This window comes from Felis catus, chromosome X (assembly GCF_018350175.1).
Source record: "Felis catus isolate Fca126 chromosome X, F.catus_Fca126_mat1.0, whole genome shotgun sequence".
NCBI lineage: Eukaryota > Metazoa > Chordata > Mammalia > Carnivora > Felidae > Felis > Felis catus.
In genome coordinates, this window is record NC_058386.1 from 26657022 (window position 1) to 26676619 (window position 19598).

A 19598-nucleotide genomic window follows, 5' to 3' on the forward strand; every position below is an offset into this window, starting at 1 on the left:
TTGTTTTGTTGTTGTTGTTTTTTTTTTAAGTAATCTCTGTGCCCAGTGTGGGGCTTGAACTCTCAACCCCAAGATCAAGAGTACCATGCTGTACTGACTGAGCCAGCCAGGCGCTCCCAGCCATATGAAGGTTTACAGGTATACTTTCAGCTCTTAATGTATGTAATTTTGAAACGATAGTGTTTTCACGTACAGTATTCCAAGCATTCATTGACGCGCTCGCGCGTGTGTGTGCGCGCGCGCGCACGCACGCATCCACACTTCCGTGTGTTGGGAGAGTTGTGGGCGGTGGGGGAGGCGGAGGAGGGAGTAAAACTTACTGTGCAGTTACTCTGTGATGTGGCTGCTTGGCCTCGTGCCAGTTACTTATATACATCACATCGTTCAATCCGTTACAACAACGGTTCTCAAACTTTAGCCCGGTGGAATCGCCTGAAGGGCTTGTTAAAATGCAGATGGCTGGGCCCTGCCCTCACAATTCTTGATTCAGTGGCTCTCAGGTGAGGCCTGAGAGTCTGCATCTCAGACACGTGCCCAGGTGATGCTCCAGCTGCTGATTTGGGAACACACTTTAAGAGTTACTTGATAGCAAATCTGTAAAGTAATCACTATTTCTACGGATGAGAAAATATAGTTGGACAAGTAAAGCACGTTTCCCAAATTCACACGGAGAGTCCGTTGGAAAGTTTGAATTTGAACCCTGGTCTTTCTGACTTGAAATGCTGGGTAGGGTGGAAGGAAAGAGTCCCATGACTGGTTTCCTTGACTTCCAGGGAAGAAAAAGCCTTGGGGTCTTGCAGAGACAGATGTATGGTCTGCAAGTGAACAGCAAGGTGTTTTGAGAAAGCATTGTCTATGAAACACGTGTTAGATCGAGTTCAAGTGCTACTGAGTCACTGCTGTCGTCTTCTGTGTTCGGTCTATAGCCTTGACTGTGACGTGCCCAAATCCAAATCGTTCCTCTGTAGCCGCGCCTTGACTTTGAACAATTCCATGGTGTCAGGTTGTCCTCCTCTGCTTCCCATCTACCCTTGCACACCCACTTTCTGTTCCCGTGGTCATTGGTTCAGTGGGGGTGCAGCACAGTTTTAGTTCAGCATAAACATCATGGACATGTGTCTATTAAAAAAAAATTTTTTTTTAACATCTATTCATTTTTGAGAGTGAGAGAGACAGAGCATGAGCCGGGGAGGGGCAGAGAGAGAGGGAGACAAAGAATCCGAAGCAGGCTCCAGGCTCCGAGCCGTCAACACGGCCCATCGTGGGGCTTGAACTCACGGACCGTGATATCATGACCTGCGCTGAAGTCGGACGCTGAACCGACTGAGCCACCCAGGCGCCCTGACATGTGTCTATTTTTAAAAACAGTTTTTGTCATCCTAATCTAGGGTATTTTGTCACTTGCTTCTCAAGTTCAACCTGAAGGGTCCTGATACTGAATATCATTATCAAGAATATGAACATTGGGGCACCTGGGTGGCTCACTGGGTTCAGGGTCCGACTTCGGCTTAGGTCATGATCTCACGGTTTGTGAGCTCGAGCCCACATCGGGCTCTGTGCTGACAGCTCAAAGCCTAGGCGTCCTTTGGATTCTGTGTCTCCCTCTCTCTCTGATCATCTCCTGCTCACGTTCTGCCTCTCTCTCATATAAATAAATACTAAAAAAAAATTTAAAAAAAAGAATATGAGCGTCTATTTATATGTGTATAGACCTTTCAAGTTTTGAAACTGAAGATCTATATTCTTCTTATCTGGTCTTTTCAGAAATTATTTGAAAATATTATTAATAATCCTCATGTGCAGAGGAAACCATAAGCTTGTAGATGAGAGAAGAAATTTGCCTGAGGTTTCCAGACACGTTCTAGGGATTCAATAAATATTTGCTAAATAAATTAATGAATAAAAATGAAAAAGCTGATACATTATGAAAGTAGGCCTCTACTTTATAACATTATCTTCATTTCCAGTGATTCCCTTTTATATACTTTTTATTTATTTTTTATTTTTATTTTTTTTCAACGTTTATTTATTTTTGGGACAGAGAGAGACAGAACTTGAACGGGGGAGGGGCAGAGAGAGAGGGAGATACAGAATCGGAAATAGGCTCCAGGCTCCGAGCCATCAGCCCAGAGCCCGACGCGGGGCTCGAACTCACGGACCGCGAGATCGTGACCTGGCTGAAGTCGGACGCTTAACCGACTGCGCCACCCAGGCGCCCCTGATTTTTTTCTAACGCTTATTTATTTTGAGACAGAGAGAGAGCATGAACGGGGGAGGATCAGAGAGAGAGGGAGACACAGAATGTGAAACAGGCTCCAGGCTCTGAGCCGTCAGCACAGAGCCCGACGCAGGGCTCGAACTCACCGACCGTGAGATCATGACCTGAGCCGAAGTCGGTCGCTTAACCGACTGAGCCACCCAGGCGCCCCTTTTATATACTTTTTAAACCCAAAACCCTTCCACAAAGAAATGTCTAGCAAAGTCCATTTTTTTCCTTTCTTCCATGTTACCCTAATATCCATTATTTATGGAGCTCTTGTCACATGCTAGGCATATCTCAAATTCCATCTTATTTATTCTGTAAACTAAGATTAGGAAAGAATCTCATTTAATCCTGTGAGGTGGATATTATTATTCCCATTCTAAAAATAAGGAAGATCCCAACTGAAGGACATTCTATAAAATAATTGGCAGGTTCTCTAAAAAAAAAAAAAAAATGTCAATATTACTAAAGATGAGGAATAGGAGGATAAAAACAGATGAAAATTAAACGCGATATGGGATCCTGGACTGGATCCTGGAGTGGAAGTTTTCTTTTGGGGACAGTTTATGCGTTTGGAGTATAGACTGTTGATTAAATAAAAGTATCGTGTCAACGTTAACTTTCTTAAATTTGAATTATGGTCATATAAGAGCTTCTCCTTGTTCTAAGGATAGCCACACTGAAATATTAAAGGGTTGGGGCGCCTGGGTGGCTCAGTCGGTTGAGCGTCCGACTTCAGCCAGGTCACGATCTCGCGGTCCGTGAGTTCGAGCCCCGCGTCAGGCTCTGGGCTGATGGCTCAGAGCCTGGAGCCTGCTTCCGATTCTGTGTCTCCCTCTCTCTCTGCCCCTCCCCCGTTCATGCCCTGTCTCTCTCTGTCTCAAAAATAAATAAACATTTAAAAAAAAATTGAAATATTAAAGGGTTACGAAGCATACAGCTGTAGTCTGCTTCCAAATGGTCCAGAAAAAAATGAAACAGGGAGAGAATAATAAAGCAAGTTATTTGGACTCTTGTTGATTTCTCTAGTCGAAACTTTTTCAAATTAAAAAGTAGAACAATAGCAATAATAATAAAACTCAACAGGATCCAAACCTGTCCAAGGACGTTTCATAATCAGCACCACAGCCTGTCAGGTTCCTCACCACCCCCTCTCACCACCCAGGCCCGGCTTTCCTTACTGAACTTCCTCCACGGGGCTTCAAGGCCTTGAAGGTGTTAGGCCTCACAGGAGGTGATGAGCTGGCCCGCTTTGGCTAGAACTGTCTCAGTTTTAGTATTGAAACTCTTGTGTGCCCCGAAACCCTCAGTCCTGCCTGGGCAAACGGAGCGATTGGTCACCCTACCCCATGAGTAAGCTTTTACCATATGTACTGCAGAGTGAGTCTAGGACCCAGGAAGGAGGTTTTAAGGCCCCACTACACTCTGGGAGGTTAAAACCTGTTACCTGTTCCCCTTCAGCCCCAGCCTGGCAAACCCCATCCACAGTGCCCTTGAAAGGGTCACTTAACTTGCCCAAGGTCTCACGGCTAGTAAATGGTATAGCTGAGCTAGAACCCGAGCTTGGGGCCAGTGCTCCATTTATTCATTCATCCATGAATCTGTCATCTAAAAACTGTATTTAGTGATCACTTACTATGTATCAGCCAGTGTTTTAGGGCCCTGGGATACAGGGGATATAGCTGTGAACGAAATAAACAAGTGAGAAGGGATTTCCAGAGAATTAAAACAGAGTCATGTGCTAGAGTGAGTATGCCTGGGTAACTACTTTAAATTGGAAGAGTAAAACAAACATAGAATGACAAAAAGGAGACTGCCACGGAAGTTTAGGGAGGGACAGTTCTGGCTGAAGGTAGAGCAAATGTAAATTCCCTGAGGCAAGAATGATGTTGACATTTTCAAAGAACACGAAGAAAAGGAACGGGGAAAGAGAGAGAGGAGGGAGAGGGAGAGAGAGATAGAGCTTGCTCTAAGAACGGCAGGAAACCATTTGAAGGTTTTAAGCTAGGTCGGTGGCATGACCTTGATATGTTATTTTTGTTTTTTTTAATGTTTATTTATTTATTTTGAGAGAGAGCAAGAGAGCAGGAAAGGGGCAGAGAGAGAGGGAGAGAGAGAATCCCAAGCAGGCTTTGCGCTATCAGCACAGATCCTGATGGGGGGCTCCATCCCACGAACCGTGAGATCATGACCTGAGCCGAAACCAAGAGTTGGACCCTTAACCGACGGAACCACTCAGGCGCCCCGACCTTGATATTTTAAAGGGGAGTGAATTTGTCAGGGTGCAGTGGTTCAAGCAGGATGATGGTGACCTGGATTATGTCACTGGTGACGGACATGGAGGGAAGTGGGATTTGCGGGAGGAGTTGGCAGAGCTTACTGACAGATTGGATAGAAAGGCTGAGAGAATAAAAAAAAGCAATCAGGTCTAATTCCTAGAGTTTTGACTTGAGCACTTCTCTCTAAGGCAGCTGTGTACTGAGATGGGGAAGGCGGGCAGTGGTGGGGAAGCCGACCGAGAGGCGGCCACCCAAGGGTCGTGTTTTGGCCACGTCATATCAGGTGTCTGTCACAGAGCCCCACGGAGTTGTTAAATAGACACTAGGAGCTGTGAATCCGGTGTCCTAGAGAGGGATCAAAGCTGGAGATTTAGTGCTTGGAGTCTTCAGGCTCTGGGGAACCTCAGCATAAACTTGGAATTGAACGAGGTGGCCTGTGCTTCTCCCTGGCTGCATGTGCTGCCTGGACTGAGAGGCTGGGCAGAGGGCTAGGAGCCAGCCCCAGAGACCTAGTGGAGCAAGAGAGGGACTGGAGGCCAAGCGAGGAAGCTCTTTGATTAAGGTCCGCTCCCCCTGTGGGCAGGGTAATTTACACACAGCCCGATATTTACATGAGGTCACAATAATCCTTTTAACTCAAATAGCGCTGTAGGTGAGCGAGGGTTTTTGCCCAGGTTTTCTCATGTAACCGGTGCGACATTCCCGTGAGGTGTGTTTTATTATCGTCGTCTCGCATGTGAGGGACCTGCTAACAGACATGTCAAGTGAGTGTTCGGGGTCCAAGTGCATCTTAGGTCGGGTTCCCTAGAAGCAGAGCCTGAAGCGGGGGGGTCTTGTTCGAGTGGCTTATTGAGCAAGCGCTCTTCGAAAGGGAGAAGGGAAGTGGAAAAGGGCAGAGGAAGAGAGCCCAACAAGGACGTGGTCTGGACTAGAGGCTGATTTCTGCCTGATCCACAGGAGCCCCAGGGGCACACGAAGCACCACGAACTGGTCCTCCCTTGAGATAGTCGGCCTTTGGTACTCTTGTGGCATCACTCATTGGCTAGTGGCTGCCCCTGGGAGGGGAGGGGGCCTTAATGTCCTGGGACAAGGGACTCCCACTTGTCCGAGAGCAGTTTCCTGGAGAAGAAGACAGCCATGAGCGGGTAGCTGCCTACAGTGATAGCAGCTGGGGGACGAGCGAACCCGTCAGGGAGCCCAGTGCTAGTGGGCATTAGGATTTGAACCCAAGTCTCCGGGGGCTACGTCCCACGGAGTTTTGCACCATCGTCACACGGCACTATGATATCAATATGGGGTCCTTTATGGAGTGTGGCTTTTTACCATGGGGCGGGGGAGGGGGTGGGGGTGGAAGAAAGAACTCCTGAAGAATAGGAAGAGGGCAGAATCGTAACTGAGAGGTTCTAGAACGTGAAGCGGGGGTGAGGTAAGATACTAGAAGTAAAGGATGAACTTGATCCTTTTATTAACATTCCATACATTGATGAAAATAAGTCCTAGGTTCCCATGCCTTCCATATTAGAAATTTAATCTGCGAAATGGGTAACATGAAACAAAAGAGTCAAATGCCAGACAAGCGTCTTCTTGCTAACGGGAGGCAGTGCTGGTTGCTGAGATGGTTCTTGTAAACATTCAAAACATCTTCCTCTGCATGAGTCGCCTAGGTTGATTTCAAGCGTTTTCACTGGCTTCTTTTCACAAGCTCCCTTTTTGAAGACACTGCTGAAATTAGTGGTACTTTGCTATAAAACCCCTAACAACTTTCATGTCCATTTTTTCCTTCTGTGACCTCCGGATAATTAAGTGCCTTTTCCTCCCAAGAAGAAATGTGAAGCATGTGGCGAGCCTGCTGGCCTATTTGCTGATTTATGGGTCAAGTCTCCAGTTATTACAGACAAAATTTGAAAGTCTCGGCTTAAGAAGCCCTGCTGATTTAAGAATCTCGCGAGAAATATGTGCATAATGAATTATCTGCAGATAATAATTCAGATTGTCCCTGGGTGATTCATATCACCCGCTTTTATTAAATTATCCATTTTCTGGGAGATATTCAGGTCTGCACAAAGTAAGATGTAGGGATGCACATAATATTGTAAGAGGTTGAACAGAAAACAGTTTTACTGCAGAAGAGCGTTGACTCCAAATTTAAAGCTAATTTTCACAAGGCGAGGAGTATGTGTGTGTGACTTATACACATGTGTTGAAGAACATTTTCTGTCTGTACGTGTTGGAGCTCTTGGCGTGTTTAAAAATGGTTTTTGCAAAAAAAAATAACCATTTCCTTGTGAGTGGTGATCGAGAGAAGCAGGATAAAAATAATCAAATTATTTCTTAAAAAAAAAATGGAAACAGCAGTCATCAAGGTCCATTTTTAGCAAGGCACATGGGCCTGACAAGGCACTAGTTAGGAGAATGTGTCACCCTTAAATATGTGGGTTTATTTAACAATGGAACAAGTAGATATATAAAGAACAGAGCTCCAGTACCGAGAAGTCAGAAAGACCTATTTTCTTTCTTTCTTTCTTTCTTTCTTTCTTTCTTTCTTTCTTTCTTTCTTTCTTTCTTTCTTCCTTCCTTCCTTCCTTCCTTCCTTCCTTCCTTCCTTCCTTCCTTCCTTCCTTCCTTTTCTTTCTTTCTTTTCTTTCTTTCTTTCTTTCTTTCTTTCTTTCTTTCTTTCTTTCTTTCTTTCTCTCTTTCTCTCTTTCTCTCTTTCTCTCTTTCTCTCTTTCTTTTTCTTCCTTCCTTCCTTCCTTCCTTCCTTCCTTCCTTTCTTCTTTCTTTCTTTCTTTCTTTCTTTCTTTCTTTCTTTCTTTCTTTCTTTCTTTCTTTTCTTTTCTTTCTTTCGAACAAAGCTTATTTTTTCCAATCTTGTTTTATATAACAAAAAGAAGGAAAGAAAACCTTCACAAAACAGATGCAGGAGTATTCCAGAAGGCAGATGCCAGAGTCTGTAAAGAGGTTCCCCCAGAGTCTCTGCCCTCCTCCGATGAACATGGGGGGGGCGCACAGGCGTGTTGGGGGTGCCAGCTTTCAACGGGGTCTCGGCCCCTTTTCACCTGAAAACCTGATTGAGGTCTGCTCTTACAGAGTCCGGCTGGAGATATTGAGGGGGAGGAATTGCAAGCAAGCATACAAACCTTCTGGAAGCTCATCGAGGCCTTCTGCTTCTCCACGTTTTGATTTTTCGGGTTTTTTTTAAGGTTTTCATACCTCGGGCAAGGTGATTTCTTATTATCGGGACTTTATATAACTCTTTATTCTTGCAAACTGCTTTACAGTCATTTTTCTCTCCTTATTGAGCACCGTGCCTTTCCTGTCCGCCACTATAATTGGTTTTGGGGGAGGTGGCACTTCCTTTCCTGGGGAAAAGGAGATGCTGTTTCTGATAGTAGGCACCTTCTGAGGTTTTTACCCTTGTTTCTCCTTTGCTGTTTCTCCCTTTGATTTCGTTCCCACCGCTGGATCCCTCTCTCCTCTCCGGACGCCAAGTGGTCCAGAGCCAGCCTGAGGTCTGTCCTTGGGAAGCAGGCATTCCTCTCGTGCCCCACCTGCCCTTGGAGCTCCACCGATGGGATCTTACGTTAACAGAAGGGAGGAGCGCATTCGTCCCAGGCCACTGCTGAAAGTGTCATTCCCTTTTGTGTGCGGATACTCTCTTTTTTTTAATGTTTATTTATTCTGACGGGGGGGGGGGAGAGAGAGAGAGAGAGAGAGAGAGAGAGAGAGGGAGACAGCGAGCGCTCACGCACCTGCGCACGAGTGGGGGAGGGGCAGAGAGAGAGAGGGAGACAGAGAATCCGAAGCAGGCTCTGAGCTGTCAGCACCGAGCCCGATGTGGGGCTCGATCTCACGAACCGTGAGATCATGGCCTCAGCCGAAATCACGAGTCGGACACTTAACCACCTGAGCCACCCAGGTGCCCCCAGGAGGCAGATACTGAGAAGTTGAAGCCTGTGCCGTTATCATTTGGGTAGCGATTTGAATAGTAGCGATTTCATGTGCTTCAAACTAAATGCTATTCCCGTGTGACCTTAGAGTTCATATGTGTGATGCCTGGGTTCCGGGAGAGCCAGCCCTACCCCTTCTCCTCAACCACCAAAGAAAGTTGGGGTGAATTCTTTGCCGGTTTTCTCTGGTCCCTGTTTGCTACGATATGCGACTCCTTCCACTTACCTTTCCTGTCCGCTCGCGCCGTCCCCTCCGCCCCGGGAAGCTTGCAACTCGGATCCCGTGCTCTGCTTGCCCACATCCTCGCTCGCTCTCCCTCAGTCCTAACTGAAGCCTCGTCCCCTGTGGGTCTTTCAGGCGGTGGTCCCCCAGCTCTCATTCACAGGGTGTCAGGTTGAAAGGGTGGGGGGGGCGGGTCCTCGCCTGGCTCTTCGTGCTTCTTCCAGACCATTTTCCACCCTCGGGGCTTCTGAGACTCAGGTGGGGTAACTGCCATTCTCTCAATGTCCTCATCTCTGTCAGCGTCCGGCTCGCTGGTCACTCTCCCTCAGTCAGTGACTGTCCATTGTTTCCTCTACACCCCAGCCCTGCCGTCATCCTCTGAGCTCCGTGGCCTGTGTAGATAACAAGCCACCCCTAGGCTTTCAAGGTGCGTATCTTCTTCTTTGACCTTGGCCTACACTCCCCTCCAGTCATGCGTTCCATGGCCTTGTTGTAGAACTTGTCACTCTTAGAACCGCACCCACTTCTGGTGTCCTTCGTTCGCATCGTCCACTCTGACCACAGTCTCCTAAACGCCCCCTCCCGCTGCCTCCCTCCGTTGCTCCCTCTACCCCTGTTGGCCAGCCTCAAGGGAGCTATCCTCGCTTGACCCACTTATTTCTCCCTGCGTGATACTGGCTCCCTCTTATCTTCCCTTTCTTGCTTTGCGTGCATCTGGTGGTCTGTCACTCAAACCTCTCCCCTGCCAGGATTCTTAACATCTTTGTTCTATCCCTTCTATCAAATCCACGTGCCAAAACCCTATTCTCGCATGGACCCAACTTCTGCTGTTTGCCTACATCTAAACAGTTGAGCGCTTCTGGGCAAAATCTCGCCGCTGGTACGACCATTAGTCCGTGACTCGTGAGTTCACCCACGACTGCCCTCTGTGGCACCTACAAGTCCCTCCGTGTTTCCACAGTCGACTCCGTCCTTCTCAGTCTCTGTTGTGACTGTTTGAAACCTTCACTCTCACCTTATCTCTGGTCTCTCCCTCACCCCTCAGTCTCTGCAGAGATACTCTGGTTCCTAGTTCACTGAGAAAAAAGGTCACCAGGTAGGAGCGCACAAAATTTCTGCCCACCAGACTTACACATATCTCTGTAACTGCCCCCTTCTCTCTCATTCCACCTGTAAGGATGGAAGAGATGTGCCTCCTTGCTGTCAACCTTTAAAAACACTTAAGCCCTTCTATTCTTTTGTGTGTGTGTGTGTGTGTGTGTGTGTGAGAGAGAGAGAGAGAGAGCGAGCAAGCGTGCACATGAGCGAGGTAGAGGGGCAGAGAGGGAGAGAGAATCTTTTTAAAAAAGTTTTTTTGGGGCGCCTGGGTGGCGCAGTCGGTTAAGCGTCCGACTTCAGCCAGGTCACGATCTCGCGGTCCGTGAGTTCGAGCCCCGTGTCGGGCTCTGGGCTGACGGCTCAGAGCCTGGAGCCTGTTTCCGATTCTGTGTCTCCCTCTCTCTCTGCCCCTCCCCCGTTCATGCTCTGTCTCTCTCTGTCCCAAAAATAAATAAACGTTGAAAAAAAAATTTTTTTTTAAAGTTTTTTTTACTGTTTATATTTGATACAAAGAGACAGAGCATGAGTGAGGGAGGGGCAGGGAGAGAGGGAGACACAGAATCGGAAGCAGGCTCCAGGTTCCGAGCCGTCAGCCCAGAGCCCGACGCGGGGCTCGAACTCACGAACCGCGAGATCATGACCTGCACTCAAGTGGGACACTTAACTGACTGAGCCTCCCAGGCGCCCCAAACCTTTGTCCTCTTAATAAAGCCCTTCTCATTCCGTGTTCTCCGTCCTCTTCTTTTTCCCCATTCCCTCCCACACACTTGAGGGCTAACTTTCCTAAAAGGATTGTCCACACTTGCTGTCTTCATTTAATACCTGCCATAGCCTCCTCGACTCACTACGGTCTCCCTTCTGCCCTCACCACGCCACAAAAACTGCTCGGGCCAGAGGCACCAGTAACTTCTCGTGTTGGGGAACCCAAAGAAGTCCCTTGTCCTCAGTTCTTACTTGCTCTCTTGGCATCCTCCTTGTGTTGAAACACTCGTTTCCTTGAGTTCGGTGATACGGGCCACTCCAGCTTCTCCTCCCGCCTTGCTGGCCACTCCCTCTCAGGCTCAGGCTCAGCCTATACTTTTAGTATTGGTGCTCCCTGGAGTTTGGTCCTTGGCAGTCTTGTATTGCTACTCCATGGATGCCCTGGGGAGACCTTGTCCACGCTCCTGCTTCGGTTATCGTCGGCACGCCTCTCTCTTCCCTTGTGTTCCTGCGATGGTTTCCTTTTTTCTTTTTTCTCTACTGGTTATTCATTTCCTTCGTCATTTGGTGCCTGGATCACTTTCAGCCACGAAGTGTATCCAGCTCCTAAGTATTTCCGACACAACTTCGGTCACTTTTTATTATCTGTTGGCCAAACAAAAGCTCAGAGGTAACCAACTACGGTTCAGTGGCATTTGATTTGGTGTGAGAAAAATTTCAGTTAGATCCTGGTTCTAGAACTCATATTAATCGACTTCATGGTGATCATTTATTTGGACAGATTTTGGTTTTCTTGAATGAGCTTGAGATTCCAAATTATATCCAGAGAAATCTGTTAGGCTTTAAAAAAGGCATTTGAAATTCTTCCATGCAAATGAACATATTCCAGCCTGTGTATAAAAAGCAGAAGGAGCCCGAGACTTATTTTGGGTTACTCAGTGGTGTTCTGAGACGTCCCCCTGATTCAATACAGCTTGGAGAAGGATTTAAGAAAGTGGGTTATGTGGTTATCCTCAACCAACAATAACACCATAACCATCTAATAAAGTGTGCATGGGGGGGGGGGAGCTCAGAATGAGTATGTGATTTGAATGTGATGCATCAGCCTTGCAAATAGTTACTCCCAGAGTGAGTTGCAATTTGCTGTGTCAGATGAATGCTAAAACGGCTGTATTCATTCATTGCATGATCTCTAAATCTCCCGGGGGGGAAGGAAAGGGAGATTTAAAAAATTCTCGGTTTTATACTTACTTTTCAGGTTGCAGAATATGAAGTTGATAGAAAACCTTGTACCTTGTTCCACTGAATGAGGCTCCTCAGATAATGTTTACAGATGATGAGTCTTCTCTCGCCAAAATGTTCAGCAAGAGGAACAACACACTTTGAAAATGCCTATCAAAGGCATTTAATCATAGTATAAAGACTCCCGGAGTGAGCCTGGGTGGGTAGTGCAATCCTGGCCTGTTCACCATTACAGGTTTATCTAATATATTCTGCACAGTAACACTTCGTACGGCAGTGAGGGTGCTCGGTTCAGGCTTCAGGACGTTTCTGATCCTCCGGGAAGCTTTTCGGCTTGGGCAAGATTTAGGTTCTATGTCCTCCCGCACCAGGCGGCTGAACTGCCTTTCTCGAACCACCGAGAGGGATAGGGAGGGGTTCCTTCATCTCAGTCCCTTGCCGCGTCCAGAGTGTGCTTTGTCAGGAGAGACTGTCAGATAATTTGTGCGGGACATCGTACCCATGTGATAAAAGACCTTGCCTGAAGATCAGCACAATAATGTCTGCCCATCTGTGCAAAGCCCTTCTGGGCAGCATCTTAGTAAACTACAGAAGTCATGCTCTGAACACGAAACAACCCAACTGGTAGCATATGCATAGAGCCTGTATTAGATAGCTTTTGCCGTGTAACAAACTTTTCCAAAACTTGATGGCTCTGACCATCATTTTATTCTATCTATCAATCTAAGAGAGAGTGCAAGTAGGGGAGAGGGGCAGAGGGGGAGGGAGGGAGAGAGAGAAAGAGAGAGAGAGAGAGAGAGAGAGAGAGAGAGAGAGAGAGAGAGAGAATATCTTAAGCAGGTTCCGCTTAAGGCATGGAACCTGATGTGGGGCTCAATCCCATGACCCTGGGATCGTGACCTGAGCCAAAACACAGAGTCCAACGATCAGCCGACTGAGCCATCCAGGCGCTCCCATGATCATTTATTTAGCTCCCAATTTGGTGGGCTTCCGGGGCAGTTCTAATGGTCTAGGCTGGCTCTACTGATTTCTGTGGGTTTTCTTCCTGAGTACACAGTTAGCTGGAAAGTTCGCAGGTGGCTGGGTGATCCAGAATGGCCTCATGTCTGTGCCTGGCTGTTGACTGTCTATTGGCCGGTAGCTGACTGACTACAGTCCTTCTTCCTGTGGTCTCTTAACTTCCAGAAGGCGAGTTGAGAGTCAGTCACAAGGTAGCCTTAGGGTCCCAAGCATAGCAATAGGGCAGACCTCAACGTGCGAGGACTAAAAGCGTCTGTCCGAGTCATGTTGGCTATTGTCCCATTGGCAAGAGCAAATCACATGGCCCACATTCAAGGACTAGAACACGCCGTGATGGGGAGAGCTGCGACATTAATACTGCACGTGTGTGGATCTAGGGGTTGGGGGATGATTTGGGGCCATTTTTGCGATCAAGCACACAGCTCTTTGGAACTTGCCAAGTGTTCTCACGTGCGTTATCCTCGCTGCAATCGTGTGGGATGGAAACTACGGTTCCCATTTTACAGGGAAGCAAAGTGGCTCACAGAATCTAACCAGCTTAACCAGCATCCTTGCCCCACACGGCAGCCTGAAGTATAAAAAAAAACACAGAGAAACTCTCTGTTATACTGTTAGCTCTAAAAGCATATGCTCGGTATCTCAGCATTTTTTTTTTTTTTTTTTGCTTCTTATGTCACGTGGTTCCCAAATTTAATGAGAATCAGAGTCATTTCCTGGCACTTGTTAAAATTCAAATTCCAGGGATCCACCTGAGGTTCTGAATCTGCACTGGCTTATGACACTGGGTGTTCCTAGCATGGTACATTTTTATGCTCCAGTGGACATTAAAATTCCTGTGGTTGGCTTTCCAGATCCACGAGTTCATAGCATTGGGACAGTTATTAATTTCTCTGAGACTTTGTCTTGTCGTCCGCAAAATAGGGTAATAAGAAAGACGCCCCCCCCACCCCCGCCCAGAGGGCTGGAGTGACGATTAAATGAATAGCCTAGGAAACGTTGAGCCTGGTGGCCGGGAGGTGCTCAGTAAGTGTTATTTTTTGATCTCTTCATCCTGACAGGCTGTAGGACTTGATGATGAGGAACATCAACGCGAGGGGGAGAAATTGTGTCCACTGTGCTTGGCAGACTTGCACGGTCAATGCCCATACCTGAGAAACGATGGTCAAATGCGCATCAGCACTTCAGAAAGCACATAGCTCTGGGGCACTGGCGGGGGGCTCAGTCGGTTGAGCGTCCGACTTCGGCCTGGGTCGTGATCTCGCGGTCTGTGAGTTCGAGCCCCGCGTCGGGCTCCGCTGCTGACGGCTCGGAGCCCGGAGCCTGCTTCGGATTCTGGGTCTCCTTCTCTCCCTCTCTGCCCCTCCCCTGCTCCCACTCTGTCTCTCGCAAAAATAAATAAACATTAAAAAGAAAAAACAGAAAAAGGAAAGCACATAGCTCTGTTTGAGGGGGAGAAGAGATCACATTCTTCAGAAGCCTAAGAATTATGACTGGAAAGAGTGACAGGCCTGGTGGGCAACAGCTGTTGTCATTAGAGACCAACTATATGCACAAGAGGCGCAGAAGGGCTGGTCATGCCTCAGCCCCTCCCGTCTTTTCCAAATTGCTGTGAACTTCCAGTGTCAGCACTATTGTCTGTATGTCCCCAGACAGGGACAAAACGTACAATGATTCTCTGTTACGACTTCGCCTCATCCGAGTCCGTTGTGTCAATGTGGAGAGAGGCCCACCACACAGTTTCTTCTAACAATTCCAAGGAAGGATCTAAAACGCGGCACGTAGTGGGTTATTGCCAGATAACGCGAGACATCCTCTTGAAGTCTCTGCGTCAAAATGATGATCAAGTGGCCGGTTTCTTAAGGTTTTTTCTTTTTGGCACGTTCTCTCCTATTTTTTATGCTGCTTCCCCCGTTGTGTCTCGGTCCGCTGTGTCTCCTTTTTCCTTCGTGGCTTCTGTCTTTGTAGATTTCATGGTTTTCTCTGCTGGTTCCTTCTTTCTTGTTTTTGAAAAGGAAAAGGTGCCTTTTTCCTTTTTTAACCCGCACGACCAGCATCCATTTTAAAACGTGTGCCTTTACTCCGTTCTTATGGTGTTTGCAGCTCATCCTCTATATTAACCACCGTGGGGCGTAGGGTGGGGTGTTTTCCGCTCATCGTGTCGTGCACGTGTGTGCGCCTGTGTCGGCCAGCGTTTGTGTGTTGAAGACTGAGCAGCTTTGTGCCAGAGGGACCCTCTCTTCCCCGCTCGGTCCCTCCCTCTCCTCCCCAGTATTCCTTTTGGCTCTCCCGACTTCACCTCTTGGCCGTTTCTCCCGAGGTTCGAGGCTCCCAGTACCCAGCGACACGCACCTGTCCCAGGACCTCAAAGTCAAATTAGAACTTGGTTACAGCTGGAACCTTCATTGTTCTCTAAGGCTGAAAGCAACAGGGCCCAGGGCAACGGAGGACCCCTGGTGGCACTTGGGGCAGCCCTTATCTCCGGTGGCACCGCTGTCACTGTCCTTCCTGCTGTTTGAGCAGCCATCCGTTAATGGTGGGCTCAGAGCGGGGAGAATTTCCTGATTTGCCCATTTTAACTAAAGTTATTCAACACTGCTATCAAACAGCTGATCTGATCTTTTTCATCAAATCAACCAGCTGTTTTAACTTCGCTGTATGTTGGGGAAGGTGCAAGCGTCAGCTTTTGAATGAATTTGTTCCATACATTGCCTGCTGTGGTATCGTGTGCATTTGGGGACTTGTGTTTAGAGTTTGTCAAAGGTCCATCTGAATCAGCTGGGATACTTGAAATAAACCCACAAATTCACCGATGCTGTTTCTGTTCTGTAGCATTAGAATCTTTTGGCTTAGGGCTTGGGAATTTGCATTTTTAACGAGTTTGAAGAAATACCTGAAGTTTGAGAACTTAAGAGATGTTGCTGATCACTGATTCTTTGGTGTGCCTCACCTGTTTTGGCTGGGCGTCCACTTTCCACCCCCGTTCTGGGGAAAACAAAGCTTAGGGGCCACGTTCTGTGCAGGACAAGTTATTGTACATTTTTCCGAGTGAGGGCTGGGGTTTTCTTTTTCTTTCTTTCTTTTTCTTTCTTTCTTTTTCTTTCTTTCTTTCTTTCTTCCTTCCTTCCTTCCTTCCTTCCTTCCTTCCTTCCTTCCTTCCTTTCTTTCTTTCTTTCTTTCTTTCTTTCTTTCTTTCTTTCTTTCTTGTTAGAAGTTTATTTATTTTGAGAGACAGAGCAAGAAAGCACACAGGGAAGGGCAGAAAGAGAGAGAGAGAGAGAGAGAGAGAGAGAGAGAGAGTCCCAAGCAGGCTCTGTGCAATCAGAGCCCGACACGGGGCTCGATCCCACGAATAGTGAGATCACAACTTGGGCCAAAATCAAGAGGCAGACCCTTAACAGATTGAGCCACTCAGGTGCCCATGGGACTTTCTTTTGTAAAAACAGTTTAGAAAAGCTCGTTTGAATAACTTCTCTTTGGGGGAAGCCAACCACTTGCTTCTATCATAATTAAATAAAGGACGTTTGGGGCGCCTGGGTGGTGCAGTCGGTTAAGCGTCCGACTTCAGCCAGGTCACAATCTCGCGGTCCGTGAGTTCGAGCCCCGCGTCGGGCTCTGGGCTGATGGCTCGGAGCCTGGAGCCTGTTTCCGATTCTGTGTCTCCCTCTCTCTCTGCTCCTCCCCCGTTCATGCTCTGTCTCTCTCTGTCCCAAAAATAAATAAACGTTGAAAAATAAATAAATAAATAAATAAAGGACGTTTGCCCTGAAACTTTCTTAGAACCCTGGGCTGGCATCGTACGACACCACCAACAACCTCTCTCCTTCAACATATTTGAAGATCCTAATATTTATTATCTACGACCAGGGCCTTCCTACTAAAAGGCCAAAATGCTTACTGCCTTAAACAGATTAGTGTAGAAATGTGAAGATTTGGCTGATTCCAAGATGTTTTCCAAGTTTCCAGGATTCTGCCAGCTGCCTCCGAGGGGTCTGTGGCAAAGGCTCACGGGTGTCAGGTCGCCTTCTCCCTTTTCCTTTAGAAAAGAACCCTTGTTGCCTTCAAGGGGTTCGAACACTGCCCTGAATCTGATCGAAGGCCGCGTTTTCCAGCCTCCTTTGCGCATAGTCGCGGCCATGTAACTAAGTTCTGGGCGATTAAATGTAAACGGAAATGTCCCATGGGATTTCTGCTTCAAGGTCACGGCCTAATTTGGGAGGGTTTCCCCTTCCGTCTTTTTTCTGTTGTTCCTTCCTGTTCCTCTGAATGTGACATATGAGTGCTAGAGCTTGACTGGTCGTCTTGGACTGTGACACACCCTTCGGGGCGAGAGGCAGGGCTGAGGGTGGCCCACCTGCTGACTTTTTCGACATAAAAGAATAAATCCGCTGTGTTTCGCCACTAATATTTTGAGTTTTACATTTTATATGCAGCTGAAACTAGTTCTGATACACATTATAAACCTCCTTCTGCTTCCCTTCTGTGCTCAAACTTTATCCTGTATGAGAATTGCCTGGTGGGGGGGGGGGGTGCTGGGTGGCTCAGTGGGTTAAGCTTCCGACTCTTGATATCGGCTCAGGTCGTGATTTCATGGTCGTGCGATTGAGGCCTGGCCCGAGTTGGGCTCCACGCTGACAGCATGGAGCCGGCTTGGGATTCTCTCTCGGCCCCTTCCCTGTGCTCTCTTTCTCTCTCACTCTCTCTCAAAATAAAGAAGGAAACATTAAAAAAAAAATAACAAAAAAACCCCCACGGTCACCCGGAAGGCTTTTAGACGCACAGATTTCTGGGGCCATCCCCGGAGTTTTGGAGTCAGTAGATGTGGGGTGGGGTCTGAGAACTGGCATTTCTAACAACCGCAGTGTGAGGCTGATGCTGCCGGCCCGGGGCTGCACTTTGAGAACCACTGTCCTCTCGAGATGATCTTGCATCGTCGGGCAGCTTCCGACTCCAATCACTGAGAGTGAGCATAGGTCAGCTAAATTTCACATCTCTCAGCTGATAGTGCAAGTGTGTGCTCCCCTGCTCAGTGAAATTAATGCAAATGCCACAGTTTATTGGCTTTTGGAGCCAAGTCGCTTCGATTCCTGGGTTCAAGAGCACGGCCACACGCGCGTTGTTCGTGGTTCACCCGCCCCTCCGGCTCCAGACCCCCCCGATACCAACTCCTCTCTCATCCTCTTCACCACAATATGCAAACAACTTCCGGAGAAGCCCCCCTCCATTCCCCAGGGAACTCCTTGGCTGTCGTCCGTTCGTTCCAAGTTCGAGATGGAGGGGGATAGCATTGCATTGTCCTCCTTCATGCTGGGCAAGACCATTTTCTTATATATCTGATGGGGGGCAAAACGTCTGCCGGTGGAAAGGACGCCTGTGTTCGTGCTCATATGCGAAAGTGCTGACTCGAACTTGGGATGTCATTGGTGTTTTCTACTCCGGTCAGTGCCGACGTGCCGTTCGTCACTGCTGCTTGCCAGGAACTGCTCCTTCTTCACACCGTTTTGCTGGATGGGGTAAGTCCAGTCTTTCCCTTATGACCCTTCCCACCTCCTGTATCCCACCCCAAGTCCTGAGGAAATCCTCTCTCAGTTAACATTCCCCAGTCTTTTTTCCAAAGTCCATTTTACCATGTACTTTGGAGTCAGACGTACCTGAGTTTGAAGCCAGTCTTGACTACTTCCTCACTGTATGAGCTTCAGCAAGTTGACTGACCCAGCTAAGATTCCGTCACCTCATTTGTCATAATGCGGCTAATCGTGTGGACTCCACAGGGCTGAGGTGAAGATGAAGGTAGGCGATGCTTATGAAGGGCTTAACCCAGTTCCCGGTTCCTGGCAAGTGCATAATACCCGGTGTTCATTATCACGAATGGTGGCCTTTCAGTCCGCTGAAGAAGAGTTTAGTCCCCCTGTGATACCAAAAGCATGCGCCACGAAAGAAAAAAATGGACACGTTGGACTTCGTCAAACGAAAACCTTTTGCTTTACAAAAGCCCCTCTTATAAGAACGAAAAGACAGAGAATATTTGCAAATCACACGTGCTACAAAAAACTCACATCCGCAGTATATAAAGAATTCTGTCAATTCAACGGTAAGGAAACAAACCGTCCAGTTAGAAAATGGACAAAAGACTTGAACAGAAATTTCAGCAAAGAAGATAAACGGGTGGCGAGGAAGCGCATGAAGAGTTAGTCGACATCACTGGCCGTTAGGGGAAGGCAAAGTAAAATCACGAGGAGATCCCACTACAGTAGAAGGGCGAAAACGAACGTTACCCATCGTACCAGATTCTGGCAAGAACGCAGAGATATAGGGGCGCCTGGCTGGCTCAGTCGGTGGAGTGTGCCACTCTTGATCTCAGGGTTGTGAGTTCGAGCCCCATTTTGGGTGTAGAGATTACTGAAAAATAAAATCCTAAAAAACAAACAAACAAACAAACAACCCAAAACCCAAAACTAAGGAAGAATGCTGAGACACTGGATCGTTCATAATTGGCGGAAATGTAAAGTTGTACAATCATCTAGAAAGCAGTATGGCAATCATCACACACCTGGGCATTTATCTTAGCGAAATGAAAACTTATGTTTACGTAAAAACATATACGTGAGTACTCATGGAAGCTTTATTTGTAGCCCCAAACTGGAAACAGCCCAAACGTCCTTCACCAAGTGAATGGTTGTACACATTATGGTACGTCCAATCCAATGGAATACTAGTCAGCAATAAAAAGGAATCGACTATTGATAGAACAACTTGGATGGATTTTAGGGGAGTTGTGTCCAGTGTCTCAATCCATTTGGGCTCCTGTAACAAAATACCGCAAGCTA

General features: G+C 47.5%; 1 long non-coding RNA gene across 2 annotated transcripts in view; it reads left to right on the top strand.

Annotated features, from left to right (window-relative positions):
• Window positions 1–19598, top strand: part of LOC109496470 — a 79137-nt gene that overhangs the window by 24413 nt on the left and 35126 nt on the right. For both annotated transcript variants that reach the window (XR_006593059.1, XR_006593060.1), the window contains exon 7: window positions 31–138. This is a non-coding gene — a long non-coding RNA (uncharacterized LOC109496470). The remainder of the gene's footprint in view (window positions 1–30; window positions 139–19598) is intronic.